The following is a 22847-nucleotide window of genomic DNA, read 5'->3' on the forward strand; positions in this document are numbered from 1 at the left end:
TGGAGCCCCTCTCACTAGGCATGAGATACAGGAGGCAGCACCCTCACTGCCTTCCCTTGGAAGAACTAATAGCACATCTCTTTCCAAGGCAGCTTCCCTCCAGAGTTAATCCTCTCTCCCTCTAATTTCCAACAGCTCTGCCATTTTATACAACTTAGACGTGGGTGTAGAGTTCGAGCGACATAACTTATTTATTTGGTTTTCCTTTGAAATATTGCATTTTAGACTAACAAATCACTTTAGAATGTCATATGTGTTCTATTTTCTAAAATATTCCATCTTGAAATCCCCATCCAAATTTCCAATACCTTGTTACACCAACATCTATTTAGTTGCTTAATGAATGATGGATATTCTAAGTGCTAAATGGTTATTAATTCACACTTCGTAACAACTTTATGAAGTAAATACTGTTACTGCCCTCTTACAGAGGAGAGAAATGAAGAATGGAGACGTTAAGTAACTTGTAAAAGGTTGACCAGCTAGTGAGTAAAGGAGATGGGATCTGAAAAAGCAATCTGGCTGCAGATAGCAAACCCCTAAACACTACTGTACTCCTAGCCTCATCGTATTTCAAATTACCAGCCTTTAAAGACCTTTTGATGGTAAATCCACTATAATTTCATACCTTCAAGAAAATAAAAATCCTCTGCTGGCATTTTCTCCATCTTAATGACTAGCTATGCCACCAACCCTGGATTCCAAGCAAAAACTTAGGTGTCATCACTGACAACTTCTCCTTCATTGAACACGTCTTAACATTCCACTGGTTGTACAGATTTCTGTCCCATGAATTAAGAAGGTGCCTTAGTTCAAGACTGAGTTACCGGGACTTCCCTGGTGGCGCAGTGGTTAAGAATCTGCCTGCCAACGCAGGGGACATGAGTTCGAGCCCTGGTTCTGGGAAGATCCCACATGCCGAGGAGCAACTAAGCCCATGTGCCACAACAACTGAGCCCGCGCTCTAGAGCCCTTGCTCCACAACAGGAGAAGCCACCGCAATGAGAAGCCCACACATTGCAATGAAGAGTAGCCCCGGCTCGCAGCAATGAAGACTGAATGCAGCCAAAAATAAAGAAAGAAGGAAATTTACAAAAAAAAAAAAAAAAGACTGAATTACCAAAATGTCACCCTAGTGTCGCTGTTTCTAGACTTGTCCACCTCTAATGCATTCCCTGCATTGCAGACAATATTTAATTCAATTCTTATTTAGATTTACCAACATGTTTACCAGTTTCTTTGCTCAGTGTTGTTTCTTCAATTTTATGCCTTCCTCCGGATTAAATCTTTTTCTGCTTCTTTCTCTCTCCTTTTTTTTTTCTTGGTGACCATGGTCTTAACCATTTCTGTGTTCATTTTAGTAGTGTTAAATATATTCACATTGTTGTTGTTCAGTGGATTTCCAGAACTCTTTCATCTTGCAAAACTGAAACTTTGTACCCATTTCTACCTGCCCTCAGCCCCTGGCAACCATCATTCTATTTTCTGTTTCTATGAATTTGACTACTTTAAACCTCTCATATCAGTGGAATCATAGAACATTGTGACTGACTTATTTTCCTTAGCGTGATCTCTTCAAGGTTCATTCATGTAACATCTATCAGAACTTCATTCCTTTTTTAAAAAATTTATTTATTTTTGCTGTGTTGGGTCTTCATTTCTGTGCGAGGGCTTTCTCTAGTTGTGGCAAGCGGGGGCCACTCTTCATCGCGGTGCGCAGGCCTCTCACTATTGCAGCCTCTCTTCTTGCAGAGCACAGGCTCCGGACGCACATGCTCAGTAGTTGTGGCTCTCGGGCCTAGTTGCTCCGCGGCATGTGGGATCCTCCCAGACTAGGGCTCGAACCCGTGTCCCCTAGCATTAGCAGGCAGATTCTCAACCACTGCGCCACCAGGGAAGCCCAGAACTTCATTCCTTTTTAAGGTTAGATGATATTCCATTGTGTGTATGTATGTGCCACATTTTGCTTATCCATTCATCCATTGATGGACAGTTGGGGTGTTTCCACCTCTTGGCTATTGTGAATAATGGGCTATGAACATAGGTGCACTAAATTTTCTTCTTGAGGTACAACCTTTAGTATTTCTTCTACTAGGGAACTGTCTAGGGGTAAGCTCTCTTTTTTTCCTTCTTTTTTTTTTATTGAGGTATAGTTGATGTACAATATTATACAACATAGTGATTCACAATTTTTAAAGGTTATATTCCATTTATAGTTACTATAAAATATTGACTATATTTCCTGTGTTGTAAGATATATTCTTGTAGATTATTTATTTTATATGTAGTAGTTTGTGCCTCTCAATCCCCTACCCCTCTCTTGCCCCTCCGCCCCTTCCCTCTCCCCACTGGTAACCACTAGTTTTTTCTCTATATCTGTGAATCTGTTTCTTTTTTGTTAGATTCATTAGTTTGTTGTATTTTTTAGATTCCACATGTAAGTGATATCATACAGTATTTGTCTTTCTCTGTCTGAGTTATTTCACTTAGAATAATACCCTCCAGGTCCATCCATGTTGTTACAGATGGCAAAATCTTATTCTTTTTATGGCTGAGTAGTATTCCATAGTGTGTGTGTGTGTGTGTGTGTGTGTGTGTGTGTATCACATTTTCTTTGTCCATTCATCTGTTAATGGACACTTAGGTTGCTTCCATATCTTGGCTATTGTAAATAATACTGCTATGAACACTGGGGTGCATGTATCTTTTCGAATTAGTGTTTTCATTTTTTCTTTTTTTTTTTTTTTTACTATATACCTAGGAGTGGAATTGATAGGTCATATGGTAGTTCTACTTTTAGTTTCCTGAGAAACCTCAATACTGTTTTCCATAGTGGCTGCACCAATTTACAGTCCCACCAACAGTGCAGGAGGGTTACCTTTTCTCCACACCCTCTCCAGCATTTGTTATTTGTAGAGTTTTTGATGATGTGTTTGCCCCTTTAAAAAAATCTCCTTCTCCCAACCCTCCAGCGTATCCATCTTCCTAAAATATATATTTATCATACCTTTATCTTTTTATACTTTTAACACATACCTACTTTGTTTAAAATCTGTTTTTAATGTTGCCTGTTTTTACTTTTTATATACGTGGTAGAATTATACAGTTCTTTGATTTCCCTTTTGCCTCTGTATTATATATTTTTAGACTCATACATGTTAACACGAGTATGAATGTAAGTAATGCTCATACATGCAGTTGAAGTCCATTAATTTTCACTGCTGTGTAGTTCTTCATTGTTTAAATAAACCACAATGATTTATATGTTCTAATATTGATGATATTTGGGTTGTTTCTCAGATTTGCTATTTCATCAATATTGTTATACACATTTCTCATACATTTCTATATCTGCACCCATGCAAGATTTTCTTTAGAGTTTTCATCTTTGAGGAATTACCAGAATGTAGACTAATGTTAGGTAGAATATACCCAATCCTATAAGGCAATGCCTAACAGTTTTCTGTGATCATGACCTTTTGATTTTAAGTTGCATTTTTCTGAATATTAATGATGTTGATCTACTTTTTATATGTTTGGGGGCCATTTGTGCCTCCTTTTCTTGCCTAGAGTAGACTGGGTAATGCCCGCCAAGATATGCACATCCCAATCCCCAGAACCTGTGAATGTTGCCTTATATGAAAAAGGGACTTTGTGAATATGGTTAAGGATATCGTGGGACTTCCTTGGCCGTCCAGTGGTTAGGACTCTGCGCTTCCACTGCAGGGGGCATGGGTTCAATCCCTGATTGGGGAAATAAGATCCTGCATGCCACTAGGTGTGGCAGGAAAAAAAAAAAAGTTAAGGATCTCGAGATGTGGACATTTCCATGGATTGTCTGGGTGTGCCCAATGAAATCACAGGGTTCTTTATAAGAAGGTGGCAGGCAGTCCCGCCAATAACTCACCTTAAATATAAATTCACACATAGTTTAAAAGTAAAAGGATGGAAAAATATACTTAGCTAACACTAATCAAAAGAAAGCTTAAGGGCTTCCCTGGTGGCACAGTGGTTGAGAATCTGCCTGCCAATGCAGGGAACACAGGTTTGAGCTCTGGTCCAGGAAGATCCCACATGCCGCAGAGCAACTAAACCCGTGCGCCACAACTACTGATCTTGCTCTCTAGAGCCCATGAGCCACAACTACTGAGACCATGTGCCACAACTACTGAAGCCCACGCACCTAGAGCCCGTGCTCCACAACAAGAGAAGCCACCACAATGAGAAGCCCGTGCACCGCAACGAAGAGTAGCCCCTGCTCACCGCAACTAGAGAAAGCCCGCACACAGCAACTAAGACCCAACACAGCCAAAAATAAATAAAGTAAAATAAATTTTTAAAAAAAGAAAGCTTGAGGGACTATATTAATATCAAATTAGGTTTCATAGCAAAAATATTACCAGGGATAAAGAGGTCATTCCGGTATTATAAAGGGGTCAGTTCATCAAATCCTAAGCATTTATACACCTAATAACAGAGTTAGGTGACTAGCAACGAAACAAGTTTCAGAAAGGTTGAATCACTCGTGAAGGCCACTCAGGCAGTAAGTAGAAGAGGCAGGATGGGAACCAAGGGTGAATCTAGGGTCCAACTCTTTCCCCCTCTCAAGGAGGAGCCACTGAGTCAGGTGCCTACAGCACCTCTTTGCTGACCGCATGTGACCACCTCCTTGGAAACAGAGAACTGTGAGCCCGCCATTCGGGGCTATGCAGACAGTCCGGCCGCAGTGACCAAAGTCCTTGACTAATTGTCTGTAATGGGGGTGGGAAGTGGGGAGATACATAGGACTCGGAGAATAGGCACATTTTTCAAAGTTGCCTGGATTTCTCCTGATTCCTCAATGGCTCCATTTATGAATGTCCACAGTGCCTGGGTCAGTGTGGGTATCAGGGCAGGAGGTTAAGGTTGGTGCTGGAGCCTGGGGGAGGGGGCTTCTGCCTAATTATTTCTAAGCTTCTGACAGGACCCTAAAGCACCAAGACAAACTTCTCTTTCACAGTAAGTTTCTGAGGATTGGTGCCAGGAAAGAAGCCCCCAAGGGTCAAGAGAACTCTCCTCCCACTTCTTTATTCCACCAAACAAGGCCCTCTTTGTCTCCCCTCCTCCCAGCAGATGAGGCCAGGCTCCTCCCACAGCCATATGTTGACGAAAAGTGCCAGGACCTGGAGCAGCAGGGTGCCTGGGGTGCAGGAGTCACCCAAGGCTGGGGAGCATCTTTGTACCCTCATGGTGATGGGAGGAGAAATCTTTCTTCCCTCCCTCCCTCCCTCTTTCCACAGCTGGACGTGTCTATCTGCTTTGGGAGAGAGAGACACCACCAGGAACGAGGATTGAGAAGGAGTCGTGTTGCCGAAATTGGGCATCTGTACACCAGTGCCGGGTTAAATCTCAGAGACAGAGTTTTGGGTGAAGTAGAAAAGAATAGCTTTATTGCTTTGCCAGGCAAAGGGGGCCAGAGCGGGCTAATGCCCTCAAACCTGTGTCCCTCCCTGGAGGGGGTAGTGAGGAGTCTCACAGTGTTCTAGGAGCAGGGCGTGGTCAACTCGTGGACATTCTTCTGATTGGTCGGTGGTGAGGTCATGGGGATTCAGCATCATCAACCTTCTGGTTCCAACTGGTCTAGGGTCTACCTGTGTGGTCAGCACACGGTTAACTTCTTCCACCTGGAGGGGGTTTCAGTATCTGCAAAACAGCTCAAAGGACATGGCTCAGAATATTATCTATAGCCCTTGAGGAAGAGCTAAAGGTCCTTGACTTTGTTTAATGGCTAAAGTATTATTAGTTTGTTTTGCTTGACTGTTTTTCTTTCTTTCTGCATTTTCTCACTTCTCTGATTAAATTTATTCGTTGACTAAAGTTTTTCTACAGACAAAAGGCAGGCAGAGGACATGGGGGTGGGGAGGTGTTATTCTGGAAAGGCCTCATAGGACCCTGCTCAGTTACAGTCAGTAGAAGGAAAGTGTCAGAACAAAAAGAAAAGTAGGCTTCCCTGGTGGCGCAGTGGTTGAGAGTCCGCCTGCCGATGCAGGGGACACGGGTTCGTGCCCCGGTCCGGGAAGATCCCACATGCCGCGGAGGGGCTGGGCCCGTGAGCCATGGCCGCTGAGCCTGCGCGTCCGGAGCCTGTGCTCCGCAATGGGAGAGTCCACAACAGTGAGAGGCCCGCATACCGCAAAAAAAAAAAAAAAAAAATCTCCCCAGAGAATCGGATTCGACAGCACTGGGCCGTGGATACTATGTGACCTGGAGAGGAGGGAGATAAGCTAGTCCTGGGCCCATCATTGCGTGACAATCTGAAGGTCACGAAAATATAAGCCAGTACTTTTTACATTAACTATATTTCAATGAAAAAAGAAAGAAAGAGATTCTATTCAGCCGACTCAGGAGTGCCCACCGAGCTGATTTTCCTGTCCCAGCCCACTGATAGGCTCCTCTTGTGGCTAAAAGGGATATTACCTCTAAGAGTCTAAGAAACACCAACCCAAGTGTCAATGTCGGCTTTGGACCTTACTAAAGTGAAGGTGTGTGGTGTCCCCCACAGGAGTTCCAGGAGGCCGGCAGTGAGGGCTGGATCATCCTGACTGTTTTCCCTGGAACGGTGGACCTGGTTTCCTAAGAGTGCACTGACATATCCATGGCTGGGGTGCACACAGGTGGGTTGATCAGCTTAGCACACAAAGTACCCCCAACACACACTGCCAGCAGAGAATCAGATGCAGGCAGGGGAGGGGCGTGAGACCATCCCCTGGGGCAGGTGCTTGTCAGACTCTGGAATTGAACCCTACTTGCAAGCCAATAAATTAGCCTGTTATGTTTCATGGATGTGGCAGAAGACAGAACAGCTCTGGAACACAGACAAAGAACTGATAACTATGGCACAGCAAGCAGCATGGCCCCTAAATCCCAGATAGTGACTCCACCGGACCCAGGTGGTAGGCTTGGAGGGAACACAGAGCTTGGGGAATGACAGCGAGCTGGCACAAGCCTGATCTTTTTCCAGAGGGGATCAATACCTCATCCCTGGAGGTGGCTCCATGCAGTACCCTGAGAAACAGCCTGGGTAAAGATAACACAGGACTTTGCATTGTTGAGACGCCCAGAACGTGCAGCGAGTTCAAAACCCATGGCAGATTGCCCCTCCCAACAGCACCCTCCCCAGCTCCTTGTCCCCAACCCCCACCTCTATGCCAGATTGGCCCACTGTCCACACGAGCTGATTGCTCCTGCTGGTGAGGCAGGACTGCATCAGAATGATGCTCACACACTGATCTCTGGTTGCTCTCGTGGGCACAGGACGCAGGACGGGTTCAGGATTCTGGGCTATAGCAGCCCACAGCCCTACCCTTCTGTGTGAGTTTGGAGGTTGCGGGGAGAACCTGTGAGGTGCCCCCTCCAATCCACAGCACCCCAGGGCAGTGAGGGTGGCAGCTGGTGTTCAGCAACCTGGACGCCCAGCAACCTGGACGCCCCCCTCTGTTTCTCAGATCAGGCTGGGGAGCAGGGAAAGCACCTATCTTTGTAGCTGGGCTTTCCAGATGAATTAAGCAGAGGAACATCCTCGCTTGCCGTGATCAGTGTGGTGACTCAGTGCTCTCCTGGCCAGGCATAGCCAAGAGGATTGACTGCTCTTCTTGCTGCCCCCTTGGCCCTCCCCCTCCTCCTCCTCAGCCATATGGTTGGTGAGGTGTGGCTCAGGGTCCCCCTGTCTCTTGGGGATCCCCCTCCACCAAGGGGAGGGAGGGTCCTCCCGTCATTGGACATCCCCCTCCAGCCCCTCTCACTGGCCCTGGAAAGCTCCAGGTGGTCCATGAGGCACAGGAACAGAGCAATGGGTCATTCTGTTTCTGTAGCCCCTCATGGGGGGGGGTGGTGAAGAAATTTCCCAGAAACTATAGTAAAAAAAAAAAAGAAATAGAAAGTAGGAGAAAAGAGATTTAAAAAATTAACCTGGCTGGCAGGTTCAACAGCTACACAATAGGAGTTCCCTAAAGAAAGAATTGAGGAGGAATAGACTCATATCTTGCATTCCAAAATGCTAGAGAAAAAAATAAATTGTTTTACAAGCTTCCAGAGGGGACAAAAAAAAACAGGTCACATACTAAAGAATCAGAAATCAGAATGTCTCCAGACATTTCAAGTGTACCAATGAAAGCCAGAAGATAACAGAGAGATGCCTCAACTTCTGAAGAAAATAATTTCTAACCTAAACTTCTATACCTAGCCAAACTGTCACTCAAGTGTGAGGGTATAATACAGACATTTTCAGATATACAAGCACTCTAAAAATTTACCTCCAGAAGCTTCTCGATAATGTGCTCCGTCGAAATGAAAAAGTAAACTAAGAGAAGAATATATATATGGTATAGGGGACATAGAAGGTGCCACACAGGTAAGAGATGGAATTCCGAAGATGAGGATGATGAAGGAAGATCCCAAGTGTGGAGAGCGACCTGTCTAAACCTGAGATTTCTGAATGTCTTGTGATGAGATTAATATGACTGGTGAGAAGCTTGCAGTTGAATAAGAACATCAAAAAGTAATAACTATTAGCTCCATTGAAAATAAAAAGTTGTGTGGGAAAGTAAAATGATTATAGTTTACTACACAGCAGAGGTGTGAATATATTACAGAGTCATAATAATGAAAATAATGACGATCTAACCTAAATTCTCATATAAGGTATTTATGTTGGGAGGACGGATGATGGGAAATGGACGTGTGTGGTGGTGGAGGCTGGGAAAGGATGAAGGTAAATCATCATCTTCCAGGATATTGACTTTATAATGAAATATCAAGAAAGCATTTTATTTAGAGACATGGAGGTAAGTATCTACCAAATAACCAGCTAAAAGATAAGAAAAATCATCACGTGAAATATAAAGAAAAAATATTTTGGAAACCATATTACTTTTTTGCATAAACCAAGCATTGGAAAAAAATACTTATGGTCTTAAGCAAAGAATTTTTACTGGAACATAATTAACAGAAAAAGGAAAGAATTGCGAAAAGGTCATGTAATTGGAAGTAACTGTGTGGAAATTTGTTTAAAACAAAAAATGTGGCTCACACTTTGCTGTACAGCAGAAACTAACAGAACACTGTAAAACAACTATACTCCAATAAAAATTAATTTTAAAAAATGTGGCTCAAGCCTCAACTGCTTTTATAGCTTTATAGGATAAAATGATAAAAATGAAACATTAAATTTTTTAAAAAACAGAGATGGAAATGATGTTGTGAATGAAGCAGGAAATGAAGCCAGACCACCTGACTGTGTACAGGGTCCAGGAGGCCATACATTCATGGTCTCACACCTTCCAGGGAATGTTGGGTTGAAAGCTCTGGAGTAAAAACACAAATAAAAAAACAAAGCAGGGTAGCACTCTGGAGGTATGCCTACAATGGACGGATCCATCGTGTTCAACAAAGAGATCCCAGCCTGAGTCCCTTTGGACCCTGCAGCCCCAGACACCCATCAGAAGTGGGAATTGGAGAGCAGCTCAGTGAAGTGGCTGAGGCCTGCCTGGAGGAGGAGTGCCCTGAGATGCTCAGAGGGATCACCTACTACCTGAACTAAGTGTTCACTTCTTCTTATGTTCTACTCATCAGCATTGAGCAAAAGAAGGGCCAAGAAACCTTGAGGAAAGGGGACATAGAGGGTGCATGACTCAGTGGAAGAGAAGGAGGAAGGCTTAGAGGTGTGGAACAATGTTCCTCAGAATCCTGCTTAACCCACCAAAAGTACTCTCAAAAGCTGTAGGTTCATGACAAGGTTAGGGACAGGGAAGGACATTGTCAGCCCACTCCTGAGACTCAAGAAAAGGGCCTAAGTCTGGATTCTGTCCTTGTCCTGAGCTCCCCAGGGAGACACTGGCCTGGATAAGCCCCATGGTTCTATAATTCTCACTTATGGTAGTATTTTTTTCTTACCCTGTATTTGGTGGACAATACGTGGAAATGCTGTCTTTAATAATTAGTCATGGAAGAAGAACCAAATAACTCAGAAGGAAGTAACACAGCCAGTGATATTTCAAAACAACTTCTGACCTTTGAACAAATAAAGAATAACACGTGACAGGAGAAAAGTTTCAGATCAACGAGGAGACGCAGAGTCCACGTGAACAGTCCACGTAAACAGTCCAGGGCTGAGGCAATGTGAGATCTGCCCCACTTACAACAGGAGAGATGGGCAAGGGGGAGAAAACCTCAGAAGACCTGAGTCCTGGCCAGGTGTGGGGAAAAAGAGAGGGCACAGAGCCACTTGGACACCCAGAGAAACTTCCTGGAGGGGTACAGATTTCAGGGGAAGCCTAAGACAGCTTGCCAAGAGGAGGTTAAAAAGATTGTTCCTGGGCTTCCCTGGTGGCGCAGTGGTTGAGAGTCCGCCTGCCGATGCAGGCCACACAGGTTCGTGCCCCGGTCCGGGAAGATCCCACATGCCGCGGAGGGGCTGGGCCCGTGAGCCATGGCCGCTGGGCCTGCGCGTCCGGAGCCTGTGCTCCGCAACGGGAGAGGCCACAACAGTGAGAGGCCCGCGCACCGCAAAAAAAAAAAAAAAAAAAGATTGTTCCTGACCAGTCGGGTGTGAGACAGCTGAGATGAGAAGGTGGCAAGGTCCTGACAAGGGAAGCAACCCGAGGGCGGGGCCATGGGCATCGACTGGGCACAGCAGGGAGGAAGAAGGGGTCCAGAGAGCCAAATGTGGGTCCTGTCATGGTCACCTCCTGCCCACCCAGCGAAGACCCACCAACAGATTCCCTGCGGGCAGGACCAACTTCCGGTGCAATCTGAGGATGTCCCTGCCGCCAGGAGAGGCTCGTTGCCACAAATTATCTCCTTCTCAACAGTTCCTCAGTCCCTAAGTACTACCTCGGCCCTCTATGGAGGATTTCTCTGGGGATCGTTCACCAGCTGGATTGGAGGGATGGCGTGCTCCGAATTAGGCAGGAGACACCAACCGGGTATAGGACTTAAATATATTCTCTGCGAATGCTCTCTTCAATTCAGCTGAATGCTGCTTTTCAACCTCGTTTCTCACTAGAACTGGCTGTTCCAGCCAAATAGACCTTGTTGTTTGTCGTCATCACACATTTTTAGTGTTTTCACTCTCTTTCCTTTGTTCATTTAGTGGTGAATTCATTCAAGAATTCTATATTGACTATCTGTTTTCTGCTTGGTACTCTAAAAAGCACTGGAGACCCAGTAGAACAAGGTAGGTACAGCCCCTTCCTGCGTGGAGGTTACCCCAATTCTGCTTACTGAAACAACCCTCACTGTTAAGGTCCAGCTGCAATCTCACCTCCTCCCACGACTGCTTCCATGATAACCAATTCCAACATGCACTCTTTTCATGCTGAGATTTCTTTCAGATAGAAATATCAGGGGACATTTCAAGAAGAAGTTTGAGTGAAGCCTATCTGTACATCATCTGAGGGTATCACAAGAGATCCCAGACCACCCATCACTCAGGCTTTTTTTTTTTTTTTCCTTCCCAAGTGAAAAGAAAGAGAAAGAAAAGTAAAGAAATCAAAGCTGGGACTATCTGAGGGAAGAGTATTTGGGGCAGAGGGCACAGCAAATGCCAAGTCCTGGGGAAGGAAACATCTAGGTGTTTGAAAGACAGAATAAAGACCAGTAGGGCTGGACCATTGTGAACAAGAGGAAAGCCCTAAGAGAAGATGTTGAAACCAGATCACGTAAGACTTTGTAGGCCTTGGAAAGGAGTTTCTATTGCAAATGGAACCCTGGTGGGTTTTAGCCAAGGTGGCAATATGATTTGATTTAAGTTTTTAAAATAGCCCTTTGGCTTCTGTGTGAACTGACCACGGTGATGCAAGGAGGGAGATCAGGAAAACAGATCCAGGCCCCAGTGAAGGGCTTGGGCCAGAGTGGCAGCAGTGGAGAAGGTAGTAAGCAGCCAGATTAGGATATATCCTGGAGATCAAGCCTACAGGACTTGCTGATGGATCTGTGAGCACTGGGTTTGCTGATGGGCTGGATATGAGCTGTTTGGGGGAAGGGACCACTCAAGTCTACATCCCAGGTTTTTTCTCTGAGCCACTTCCTGCAGCCCCACCTCTGCAGGCTGTCACATTGCACACGGGCTTCCTGTCTCAGCTTCCTTTGATGGAAGCCCGGGCCTGGACTGTGGCAGAGACGATGCTGTGTGTCCACCAAGCCAATCCATTGTCCTCCTGGATACACAGGATGGCCTCAGTCCCCAGGCCCCTGACATCTAGGTGGGGCCATATGTCTCGGTCACTAACTGTGAAGTAAGTGAGAAACACACCTTTATTTTAAGCCTTTGAGATGCAGAAGGGTTTTTTTTTTTTTGATAACTCGGTTTGCCTTTCACGATTAATGCATGGACCTTCCTCTATTTTCTGTGCCCACCCTCTCCTAGGATTTTCACTCCATTTCCATGGATTTGAAGCCATCAATCTGCTGAAAGCTCTCAAATTTGTATCTTCAGCCTAGGTGGCTGGATTAATATCCCCGACAGTAGGAGAGCTCCAGGAAGTGGAAATACTTCCTACCGGGGAGGTTAATAACTGCTATCGCTCATTCTTAAACAAAGTGGCCCAAACTGAAGAGACCCAACTGAACTTTTCCCTGAAGCCCCCTTGGCAGATGTCTCCTCATGCCCCTGGCTGCCCCAGAAGGGGCAGAAGGAGAGAAGACAACCGCCCCTCCCAGGTAGCCTCGTTTTATTTTATTTTCCTCTTCCCCATATGGAGGTTCAAGTTCATCATAACTCTGAAATACACAGAACAGGGTCAGCCCGATGACTCAAGGCCCCTAGGGTTTTCCTTTATGCAGTTACTTCCCAAATTTTCTCACATCCTCACATTGCAGCCCCTTGGTTGTTTATAGGAGATGAGCCTCTGCCCCACACACCACCTTCTAGTGGGTTCTCTTCCTGCCGGGCAAATGAGTCTGGGTGAGCAGCCTCGGAAGCTGGGGTGAGGGGCACTTTCTACCTTTCTCTATCTCCACCCTGAGTTATGAAATCTCTACACTGTGACTCTAACTTTGGGAGATCATCGTCCCCTTGAGAATCTGATGAAATGAGTTGGCCCCTGCAGCAGATGCCTTTGGTAACCTGCCCATAACCTGTCAGCACCCGATGTTCTTGTACATGACAGTATTAGTTTCCTAGGGCCACCGTAACAGAACACCACACAATGGGTGGCTTAAAAAACAGAAATTTATTTCTCCCAGCTCTGGAGGCGAGAAAGTTGAGATTAGGTGTTGGCAGGGTTGTTTTCTCCTGAGGCCTCTCTCCTTGGCTTGCAGACGGCCATCTTCTCCCTGTGTCGTCAGGCAGTTGTCCCCCTGTGCACGCACACCCTGGTGTCTCCTGTGTGTCCAACTTTCCTGTTCTTATAAGGGCACCAGACAAATTGGATTAGAGCCCACCCTAATGGCCTCATTTTAACTCAATTACCTCTTTAAAGGCCCTATCTCTAAGTACAGTCATATCCTGAGGTACTGGGAGTTAAGGCTTCAACACACGAATTTGGGGGAGCACAATTCAGCTCATCACATTGCCCTTGGATTGCAAACTTCTGCTTCTCTGCTCTGGGCTGATGCTTATTTTACACACTGCAAAACTATAAAGGCCTTCTGGGTAACAGTATGTCTTCTTAAGGATTCCAAGAAATGGAGAATTAAGTCCTAAACATCTGCATTTTAATATAGGAAATTAACCTATTTAAATACGTTGTGATTTCTGACACAGTTAAATTGATTGCTTTCATCTCATCTTCTGTTTCCTAGTTACTGTGTTTTCTTGTTACTTCAAATGTACCGCATGTGAGACACGCAGCTTAGGACACCATGGTCAGCGTGACAGGCACAGCCCCTGCCTTTGCAGCACCTGCAGTCTTGCAGAGCTGTATTCAGGAACACTCTTCGGTGCCACTTCTCTTTAGGAACCAGGGTCAGGGCTCTCCCAGCTCTCCTGACTCCAGCTGTCAGGCATCTCCCATCTTCCTCTCCACCCCGCTGGTTAAGAGGACCAAACGCTGCCAGGTTGCAGTGGCTTGAGCAGTGATGGTGGGGCAAGAACTGGAGATAGTCAGTTCTCACAGGGCTTTTTTCTGGAAGGTCTAAGAATTGAACAGTGGTAGACAGCAGGGACAAAGAGGTGACACAGAGGAAAGTTAGGAAGGTAACCAGGGTCTGCATTCCTTCCTGCCGCCCAGTGCCCCTCCATGCCCTGGGCTCTAAGACCTGCCATCGCCATGATCAGAGCCTCACCCAGGGCGCTCCTCCCAGGCATCACCTCCTTGCCTCCACACTGGCTTCGGAGTGATTCTCCAGCCCCACCCCTTGCTCAGGAAACCACGTTTCTGCTGCTTCTCAAACGCAGGCAGGAGGAGGACTGCCTCCAGCTGCTGGTCTTTCCTCCGAGGGGGAATGGAAAGCGAAGAGACAGACACAGCTGTGGCTGGAAGCAGGGCCCGGGGGAGAGCTGGGGTTCAGGTGGGCTCTGGCCAGAAGGCTCTTTTCTCTGCGCTCCTACCTGTGGACAAGCCCTTGCTCGGGCCTCCAGGTGAGTGACATGGGCAGAGAGCAGCCAGGGGAGGGTGCCCAGGACGGGGCAGTTCACCACGTAGCCGCCCCTCACTGGCATTCCTTCTCACATCTCTCACCCTCTTTCCCCATGGTCACCAGGCTTGTGAAAGGCCCTTAGTGAAGCCATGTGACAGTTTTGCAACATTTACATATTTTAAAAATCTGTCCCCGGAGCCACCGCTGTGAGTACCCCCAACGCCACCCCATCGCTGACCTTGATTTTGCCTTTCCCCACCCTAAGGGGGGGAGGGTCCCTCTGTCTGCTCTGTAAACAGAGCCAGAGCCTCTAAATCTTGCTTTATCAACAAGTCCAGCTCCTTGGCAAGATGTCACCCTTCCTGCCTGTGCACACTCCGTGTCCCCAGTGGGCCGTGGATTATGTGGTTCCAGGCTCACACGTGACAAAGAGCCTGGGGTCCATAGCTGGGAGGGAGGAGGCTGGGTTCCCAGTGTGGGTGCGTGCCCTCGTGGCCGGGAGCACGGGGGCAGGATGCTGTCCTGGGAAGAGGGGAAGGAGGAACGAATGCTTGGGCTGCATCTGTGCAGAGAATTCACTGGGCGACCCGGAGCTCTGAGAACCAGGGGAGTGTTTAGTCTAAGGCACGGGAGGCCTCCCAATCAGGAAAAAATCGTGGTATGTTGTGGATAACAGGACAGGGGAGAGTTCTCAGAATTTACAAGAAAAGCTCAGTCTAGGCTGTTTCCTGGGTTCTGTTGTGCTGCCTTCTCCGCCTTCCTTCCTCTCCTCCAAACCCCCAAGCCATGCAGCCAGCTCTGGGCACCTCAAAACTCAGATGCCAGGGATCCGGCCGGGGCTGGGTGGTTGCAGCACTTTTCCTGATGGGGGAGAGGATGGGATTTGGAGCTCCTGGGAGCTGCTCAGGTGCCCGACACACAGAAGAGGCCAGGCCCCTCTGTGTTAAGTCCCAGGCCTCGGAAGAAGGTGGGATTAGGAGACGGGGTCTACTTCTCAGAAAGAGCCGGGGCTGCGGCAGGGGCCGGGCAGAGAAAAATGATGGAATTACAACATTGCCCTTGCCGCCCTCAAGGGACAACAGGGATGAAGGAGTTCTCACCGCCCTGGGTCCTTCTTCTCTTTGTGAGGTTCCCGGTGTGTGAATATTTTCAAATAAACAACGGGGTTTACAGCAAAAGCGTCGGACTCCTTTAAGTTAGGCGTGAACCTTCCGTATTGGTCTCCCATTTCCACTTTGCTGTCCCGCAGGTGCCTCCGAGGCTCACGGCACCTGCTGAGAGGGCGGTTAGCTTCTCTGGACCCTTGAGCACGCAATCCTCACGTGCAGGGTCTTAAAACCCATCGTGCGGGTCAGTCACAGTTCTTTCTTATGGGCCGCAGCTGCGGCTTTCAGGATGCTCAGCGGGAAAGGCATTTCCGCCCTAGGATGCAGGCTCAGTTGCAGCTGCAAGTTATCGCCAGGAGAGGGCACTGTGTGTCCAGCTAACGGGCTCGGAGAGGTTCTCCCAGCAGCTCTAAGAACCTGCAGGGCTTGGCCGGGAGTCCTGGGTGAGAGGAGAGAGGAGGGCATCTCTCTTCCACTGTATTTGTTGATCCCTTTTATAATTATGGGATCATCTCACTCCGTTTTCACACCTATTCCCCAGCATTGCCACCTGGATGTCCTGAAGACGTCTCAGAATCACGAGTCCCAGTTCCAGCATGATCTTCCCCACTCCACCCCACCCCCAAAGAAAACCAAAACTACTTTCCCTCTTCACCGTCCTCCTCCTCTTCTGCCTCCTGATCCTTCTCCTCTGGGTTTCTCCTCCCAACCTCCCAAGCTAAGGTTCCTGTCCCCTCCCTTTCAGCCCTGGCAGCCTAGATGTCACCAAATTATGCTCTGACTCGGGCCCTTTTCTCCCGCAGACTGCTCCTGTCTTGCTGCACCTCCATCAATTATTCACAGTCCTCACAAGTCTGTCTCCTTTCCTAACATGCTCGATGCTCTGACAACACAGGTAAGATCACGTCATTTCTCTCTTAAATTCCAAGATGAGGTGGAAACAACCCAAGTGTCCATCAAAGAGTGAACAGATAAACAAAATGTGATCTATCCAAACAATGGAACATTATTCAACTTTAGAAAGGAAGGAAATCCTTACTCATGCTGCAACATGGATGAACCTGAGGACATTCTACTAAGGAACAGAAGAGCTTGGTTTAATCCAGAACTGGCTGTTGGACCCAGAGACTTCTTGTCTGACTTACTTCACTTAACATAATGCCCTCAAGATCCCTCTATGTTGTCAAAAATGGCAGGATGTCCTTCTTTCTCATGGCTGAATAATCCCATATACCAGAAGAAGATAGATATCGCATCGTCTTTATCCATTTATCCCTAGATGGACACTTAGGTTGTTTTGGTATTTTTACTATGGCAAATAATGCTGCAATGAACAGGAATGCAGATATCTCTTTAAGATCCTGATTTCATTTCCTGTGGATATCTACCCAGAAGTGGGATTGCTGGGTCGTATCGTAGTTCTATTTTTAATTTTTTGAAAAACCTCCATACTGTTCTCCATAGTCGTTGTACCAGTTTATATTCCCACCAATAATGCACCAGGTTCCCTTTCTCTACATCCTCACCAGCTTTTGTTATCTCTTGTCTTTTTGATAACAGCCATTATAACAAATGTGAGGTGATATCTCATTGTCTTTTTTTTTTTTTTTTTTGGCTGAATTGGGTCTTCATTGCTGCGCACGGGTTTTCTCTAGTTGCGGCGAGTGGGGGCTGCTCTTCGTTGTGGTATGCGGGCTTCTCATTGCAGTGGCTTCTCTTGTTGCGGAGCATGGGCTCTAGGCTTGCGGGCTTCAGTAGTTGTGGCACGCGGGCTCATTAATTGTGGCTCGCGAACTCTAGAGTGCAGGCTCAGTATTTGTGGCTCACGGGCTTAGCTGCTCCGCGGCATGTAGGATCTTCCTGGACCAGGGCTCGAACCCGTATCCCCTGCATTGGCAGGCGAATTCTTAACCACTGCGCCACCAGGGAAGCTCCTCATTGTCATTTTGATTTGCACTTTCTGGATGATTGGTGATACTGAGCATCTCTTCAAGTACCTGTTGGCAATTGGTATGTCTTCCTTGGAAAAACGTCTATTCAGGTCCTCTGTCCATTATACAATAAACAGATTATTAGGTTTTTGATGTTAAGTTGTATAAGTTTCTTATATATTTTGGATAGTAACTCTTTATCAGATAGATGGTTTGCAAATATTTTCTCCCTTTCCATAGGTTGCCTTTTCATTTTGCAGATTTTTTTCCCCTAAGCAGTTCTTTATTTTAATGCAATCCTACTTATTTATCTTTGCTTTTGTTGCTTGTGCTTTTGTTGTCATCTTCAAAAAATTGTTGCCAAGACCAATGTCAAGGAGCTTTTTCCTTGTGTTTTCTTCATTAGTTTTATGGTTTCAGGTCTTATATTTAAGTCTTTAATCCATTTCAAGTTAGTTTTTGTGAGTGGTAGAAGATAGGGGTCCAGTTTCATTCTTCTGCTGGTGGTAATCCAGTTTCCCAGCACCATTTACTGAAGACACTCTCCTGTCCCTACTGAGTCTTTCTGATGAGAGGCAGCCCCGGGCAGCAGAAAGCGCACTGACTGTGGTGGCACAGGTCCGGGTTCTGACCCACTCTGTCAGTGAGAGGCCCTGAGCCCTGAGCCACGGAGAACTTTCTCCATGTTGTTTCCTCCTCCTCTGCGGGGAGCTAGGATGATAACCCACTGTGCTCCAAACCCTTAGCTGAAACAGGCCTGAATACATTTAAGGGGAGTTTCTCTTGCACATAAAAGTTCTGGATTTGATTTCCAAGTTGTTTCTTTCGATTCACTTTGCTGCCCCTGGAGTGGGGCACACGCCCTGGGAGACGAGGTCTTGCCGGGTCTGGCCCTGGTCCTCTCCCGCCACCTGCGATTCTGGCGAACCACTGAGGTGTGGGGCCTCCTGGGTCCTAGAGAGGACGCCTCGCCAGGCTGACGCCGACTTACTTCCGGCCTTTGTGTGCCGCTGTTGACCGCGGCCCGGGGGGTCAGTTCTTCGCCATCCCGTCTGCGGAGGTATGTGGTGAGGCATGTCTCTGAGGCCCCGAGGATGAAGGCGTGGGTTACCGGGTTATGCGATGCCAGTCTCGGCCTGTGGGGCCCAAGAAGGCCCGGCGGCCAGTTGCAGGCACCACGTCTCCCTACCCCTCGCATTTTTGGTGTTGCCCTCCTTTTGTGCTCCCAGCCAGCCCGGGGGGACTTACGGAGACTTGGGGCGGGAGCGGGGGCAGGTCCGAGGTTTGACCCCTCGTTCTGGCCTCCTTGGAGCCAGCCTGGCAGCGGAGTTCAAGCCGCCCCCGCCCCCTCCCAAGTCCACAGAAACTCCTTTTGAAACGACCCTGTGGGAAGTCCAGGTTGTTGAACCGCAGAACAGACGCTGGATCCCTCGGCTTTGCATGTTCTTTATTCTTCCACATGCACTTAATCAGCCGAGCACTGGCCTGGGTGTAGGGGGAATAAACATCAGACTAGATTTTTGCATTTCCCGAGCTGGGCGTTCTAGCAAGGGAACTGACGTGTGTTGTCGATATAATGTGAGATACAACCGAGAGATGGAGAGATACCGATAAAGAGCTGCAGCGGCTGAGATCAAATCCTGAAAATTTTGCAAAGGGGGGTTGGGGCGGGGGTGGTGTTCGAAGGAGAATAAGAATTGGATCTGTGGCACTGCCCTACCAGCCAGGGATATTCCGGATAGAGCTGGTGCAAAAGCCTAAAGGTGAAAGGGTGGGGAGAACTGCAGAGAGAGCAGTAAATATTTCAATGCCATTCTGGTAAATGTTTATTCTGCACTGGGTAGTGGAGATTAATGAATGTGTGGCCACAAATCCCTGCTCTAGAGATTTCTTCTAAAAATAGTGAAAGTGGTCCAAAGGTACAAACTTTCAGTTATAAGACATTCTGGGAATGTAACGTACAGCATGATGACTATAGTTAATACTGTGTTATATATTTGAAAGTTGCTAAGAGAGTGGATCTTAAAAGCCTGCATCACAAGAAAAAAAATTGTTAACTATGTGTGGTGATGGTGTTAAGTAATTGTGGTGGTCATTTCACAATATATACATATTATCAATCATATTGTACACCTGAAACTAATACAATACTATATGTCAATTATAACTCAGTAAAACCAGGGGAACTTTTTTAAATAAAAGGGAAAGGTAGCTTGATGGAAGGGCTGTGAGGAAAGCTTGAGGCTATAGAGTTAGGGAGACATGGGCTAATACACAAAGATTAGGGACAAGTGTGCATAAGCCTTTCCAAAATAGAGCATGTGACCACCGGAGCTAACGGGGAAAGAAGGGGCGAGTACTGTTCTGGATTGCCCCGCACCTTGCTGAGTTCAGCTTCATTGGTGTGCTTTGCTTGCAGGCGCCGGTGCTTTAGGAGCTCAAAACAGTAAACTGAGAAAACTTGTATATGAAACAATAGGGCTTCACTTTATACTAATATGGTTCCCCTGTTTACCAAGTGTGCATGAGCCTATTCACATTCCAGAAACACACAGTCTAGGTAAACAGACTATCTGGTCGCTGTTTTCTTCTGGTCCTTTTGTAATGCCTCAAGCTACATTTTTCTTAATTTCTCAGGAGGGGATGTGATGGATAATAATCATGGTTCTATTGCAGAGACTCACAATGATCAGGAATTGGGAAAGCATGTGGGGGAAAAACGGGGGTGGCTGGATGAGATTGAAATATACACGATACAGGTAGTCCTCAAGTTACGAGGGTTCCATTTACAGATGTTCTGTATGTACAGTGGCCGGATGCACCCTACCTCCTTCTTGCTCCACCTTCCCCCACGCCACCCCACCCCTAGAATCCACCACCCCTGAAGACGCTGACCAGAACCCAGGAGTTAAGGCGGAAGGACACGTGTGATGAGACATCTCAGGGCAACCATGACTCACTGCCTTTTCCTGCCCCTGACTGCTTACCATTAAGTTATGCTGTCTCACACCCTTTCACAAGGGTGCACAAGCTCCCTCTTTACGTCCCTGCAACAGGCCCCTATCTTTCATCATTTGCCTTTTACCTTAAAAGACACACTGTCCTTAACACAACATTGTAAATCAATTATACCTCCGTTAAAAAAAAAAAAAAGCAACACTGTCCTTTATCCCCTCACCCTCTTCATACCATTTGTGAACTTAAAAATGACAATAATCACTGCTGATTTGACTCACAATAATCCAGAGATATAAGTGTATCAAGAAAAGAGAAGGCCATAAGTATTAAAGTGAAATCACATGGGTGCCACCAGCACTTCAGCTATTTGAAAGCCCAGATACCTCACTCAATCCCCCCAGAAGTAATCTCTTTTTTCAGTAGTTCTCTAATCCTCGAAAACTAGCATGCAAACCAATATAGCATTTCTAACCCAATTTTATTGTTTTCCTTTTGTACTTCTATGCTAGGATTTCTACTGATTTTCACTGCAGGTACACAGGGTTTTATCTACATGATGTTTTACCTAAACTTTTGTGAGAGCATAACTGATGTCTACAGCACTACTTATTTGGGAAAATGAGCTCCAAATTCCCAAAAGCCAGTCTATAACGGGACTATTGGAATATATTGTTATATGTTAGAGATAACCATTTACATGTTAATGTTTAAGTCTTCGGATATTTATTTATTGTTGTAAATAATTTTTCTGCATTCAATCCACATTTATTGACCTTTTGCTAATATTTTCAGAAATAACACTTTTAATCATTCTGCATGGAAATCTTTCTAAAATTTTTGACACCTGCCTGTGTGTGTACGATTTAACTCATTTTTCTCTGACTTGGTCAACATTGTGAATATCCTTTACACAATGACGCCCTCAGGGTTCTTTGCCCTACACAAAACGGTCTAATGTAACTTTCTTAGCTCCACTGCACATTTCTTTTTATTATTTTTATTTATTTATTTGCTTATTTATTTATTTATGGCTGCATTGGGTCTTCGTTGCTGCACGCAGGCTTTCTCTATTTGCGGCAAGTGGGGACTCCTCTTCGTTGTGCTGTGCGGACTTCTCATTGCGGTGGCTTCTCTTGTTGTGGAGCACGGGCTCTAGGCATGCGGGCTTCAGTCGTTGTGGCGCACGGGCTCAGTAGTTGTGGCTCGCGGGCTGTAGAGCACAGGCTCAGTAGTTGTGGCTCACGGGCTTAGGTGCTCCGCGACATGTGGGATCATCCCGGACCAGGGCTCGAACCCGTGTCCCCTGCTTTGGCAGGCAGATTCTTAACCACTGCGCCACGAGGGAAGTCCTGTATATTTCTTTTAAAAGTGAACAGAAGTCTCATATACACAGATAATTTGCGCAGACAATTAAATATGACTCCTACTCTCATGGCAGTTATTATAATAGTCTCTGAAGCTTTTTAAGTTATTTCTAAATGACTCGAGAAGTCTGAATTTGTTTAAAATGGCATTCTTGGCACAATCCTTCCCATTCACCATTTTAAAGACATGGTTTAACACAAATGTTTACTTAGTTATGTTCAAAGAGGAACTCTAAGCCTGCTTAAGAATAAAAGCTCTATCCTTTGCTTGGGGCTTTGTCCTTATTATTTCTGCAGACTGCCCTGGTATTTCTTATCCCATCTATGTAGTAAACGTATTTACAGGAGTGAAGTGATTCGTACACACTTGTTTTCCAATTTCCTTTAGGCAATGGATAGGAAAACATTATTTCCTGGATCCACTCTGTCCTGTCATCACTTATCCCTCCTGGTCCCACTTGGAATGTCAAAACACCCTCTTTCTGGGAGCAGGTCTGTAATCACAGTCTGTTCTCAGCCACATGGTCCTGCTGCTGGGAGGGTAGGATGGGAAGTAAAACCGCAGCAGGGATGAATGCTCTTTCAAGGAAGTCCCCTTCTCAATGGCTCTATCTGTGGTAGAGCGTTGCCCAGTGACGAGAAACGCTATGCCACCAAAGGGTCCATCCCAGAGGACTAGACTGTGCTGAGCCTTGGTTTTGTCTGTTTTTAAGTGGAGACTTCAAACTCGCCCTCCCACCTCACCTCCCACCTCAATGAAGAGTCGATGAGAAAGGACAGATGAAAGCACTGTGGAAACTACAGAACATTAACACATGTCACAGCCACAAGGCATTAAGCGTCTCTAGGAACCACCCATGGTACTAGATGCTTTGTAGCCATGATAGGATCTTTTTTTTTTCTTGAAGACTATAGAGTTTTTGTTTAACTGC

This window comes from Phocoena phocoena, chromosome 15, assembly GCF_963924675.1.
Source record: "Phocoena phocoena chromosome 15, mPhoPho1.1, whole genome shotgun sequence".
Taxonomy (NCBI): domain Eukaryota; kingdom Metazoa; phylum Chordata; class Mammalia; order Artiodactyla; family Phocoenidae; genus Phocoena; species Phocoena phocoena.